Source organism: Lemur catta, chromosome 1 (genome assembly GCF_020740605.2).
Source record: "Lemur catta isolate mLemCat1 chromosome 1, mLemCat1.pri, whole genome shotgun sequence".
NCBI classification, from domain to species: domain Eukaryota; kingdom Metazoa; phylum Chordata; class Mammalia; order Primates; family Lemuridae; genus Lemur; species Lemur catta.
In genome coordinates this window covers 25513477-25516454 of record NC_059128.1, presented here as the reverse complement: position 1 = coordinate 25516454, position 2978 = coordinate 25513477, and positions in this window count along the sequence as shown.

The window sequence follows — 2978 nt, the reverse complement described above, 5'->3', positions numbered from 1 at the left end:
GGGGGGGTGAGTGGTGATGGGTTTGGGTGCTCAACCCTCAGGGGAAGGAAACTATAAGGAAAACAGATTGTTTATGTCTGTCTCCCCACAAGACTGTGAGCTGCTCAGAGGCAGGGATCACATTTTATCTTGTGTGGCCCTAGCTCCTTGCACAGTGCCTGATACACAGGAAATGTTTGCTGAAATGTGAAGATGCACAGAACTAAAGGAAAAAGGAAGGCCACAAATCCAGTGATGGAACAGAAACACCAGATTGGGAGGGGGGAGGTACATTTTTGGAAATGAAATGATAACTTGGAATAGGACTGGACTTAGCAGACCTAGTACAAAGTGATAACACACACATAATCTTCCCTTTACACAATAACACAACACTTTGGTTTCAACATAACATAAAAATCATCAAAGGCTCTTCAGCTGGCTCGCAAAGTTCTCTGATATCCCTGACTCTGCTAACGGGCAAAGAGAGGAATGTGTTGGCAACTCCTTCAAGTGGGAGTTCTTAGGATAGAGGGAATATTGATGGTCTGCAGAGAATGAGAAGATTCAGAAAGATTCCTTCATGTGCAAATCCACAATGCAGGTAAAGTAGGGGTTTAAGGACAGTGACTTCATACAAGAGAGGTACAGAAACCCCCATCTTGGAGAGAATACTATGCTTATAGTTTCAACAGAATCACAGTCTTGTTTGGGGTGTGTGTCTCCCTCTAACTCTGGCATTTCAAAAAATGTTTGCTTCCTCAGTGAGATATCCACCAGGAATTTGGCCTTTGCCAAATGGTGCTGTGTTTCGTGTAAGCAGAGTTTAGAGACAAAAGATTTATTCAAATAAGTCTCTTTCTACAGACAGTTACCAGATATAAACATCAGGGTATTGTGTAGCATGTCTGACCTCATTCCAATTATTTCATATGCATGCAACTTATGGATCTTTCACCAAAGTGCGGATATTAAAATTTCAGGATTTTTTCCCCTCAGATATATCCTCAAGGATGTCTTATACTCTTTATCTAGGATTCATTTAAAATTAGAAATCACTCAAGTCATTAGTTGGTATTCTATAGAACTTTCTACATGCAAGATTTTAAAGCCACTTCCAACAGCTGTATCTCTCAGAAGCTCTCTACTCTGGATGGGTAGGGCCTTCTCCCCATAGATCCCAAATCCTCAAGTGACTGATAGGCAAACCAAGGTACAAAGTACTCATCTGTCACACACAGCGTCACCAAGTGAACAGTGAACAGGACGCAGAGTCAGCAAGCATGGTGGCCCAGCGCCTGGGCTGTTTCTTAGTCTAAACTAATCTGCGAGAAACAAACCAGAAATGTGGAGTTTGGGCTTTGACGTGAAACAGACCCATGTTCAAATACAGCTCTACCACTTACTAGCTAAGGAACCTTGGCAGTTACTTATCTTCTCTGTGCCTCAACTGTATCTTGGGTAAAACAGAAAAAACAAGACCTACCTTGCAGGAAGTCTGGACTATTAATAGATCCTCACGGGGCAACATTGGTCTCAGAAGACTTTTCAAACCAACTGTGAGGTCTAGTAATTACTATGGAGAAACTAATCTTGGTTAGAATCTTATCAAGAGACGACATTGGTAATTTCCCCCCCTCCCCACTGTTAATTTTGGGACAGGCTGTTTGAAAAGGGGATTGGTGAAATAATTACCATGTAAGTCAGGATAACAGTTACCTCTAGAGGGATGGGATGAGATTATGTTCTGCAGTGCTGCAATGTTTTACTTCTTGACCTGGATGTGCATTTCCTTTAAAATTACTCATAAATTGTACATGCTTGTATATCCTTTTGTACATGTTACATCTCAAAATAAAAGAAAAAGGGAATTTTAGAATCTTGTAATAAAAGTATTACAGGGTATCTGGAACTGGTCTATTATGCTTTTTTTTTCTTTTTTCTTTTTTTGGAGACAGAGTCTCGCTCTGTTGCCCAGGCTAGAGTGCCATGGTGTCAGCCTAGCTCACAGCAACCTCAAACTCCTGGGCTCAAGCAATACCTTCTGCCTCAGCCTCCCAAGTAGCTGGGATTACAGGCATGCGCCACCATGCCCACCTAATTTTTTCTATATATTTTTAGTTGTCCAGGTAATTTCTTTCTATTTTTTTAGTAGAGACGGGGTCTTGCTCTTGCTCAGGCTGGTCTCGAACTCCTGACCTCGAGCAATCCTCCTGCCTCAGCCTTCCAGAGTGCTAGGATTATAGGCGTGAGCCACTGTGCCCGGCCTATTATGCTTTAAGGTCTAAGTGAAGCCAAAGTAGAGGGAAGGAGCCCTTGAGGTTCAAGCCACTTGCTGGAGAACCTCTATAGTGGCCCTAAGAGAAGTGTGGCTGGCAGAAGTTTGAGAGCTCAATCTGCAATGGCTCAGAGGCAACAGAGTAGAAGAGGCTGAATCTAGTATTTAATGCGCAAATTCAAGAACAATCCAACCATCCTCTTGAGTCTTAAGGAATTCGTCATGGCCTGAAATCAATGATTAATGTTCACAGTGACCCACTGAAAGCCACAAGAGCAGCAAGTGTAAAAGATGTAGGACTGTAAATAACCTAAAAATGCACAGTTAGGATAGAATTTTGTTGTTTTTTTGTTTTTTTGTTGTTTTGTTTTTATGAGACAGGGTCTTGCTCTGTTGCCTGGGCTAGAGTGCAGTGGTGTCATCATAGCTCACTGCAACCTCAAACTCCTAGGCTCAAGTGATCTTCCTGCCTCAGCCTCCCGAGTACCTGGGACTACAGGTGCATGCCACCATGCCTGGCTAATTTTTCTATTTTTTGTAGAGACAGGGTCTCACTCCTGCTCAGGCTGGTCTCAAATTTCTCACCTCAAGTGATCCTCGCACCTCAGCCTCCGAAAGAGCTAGGATTACAGGTGTGAGCCACCGCGCCTGGCCCATTATTTCCAAATTTTCTATACTGAATTTCTTAGGTAGTAAAACAACAAATTAATATTTAAAGATT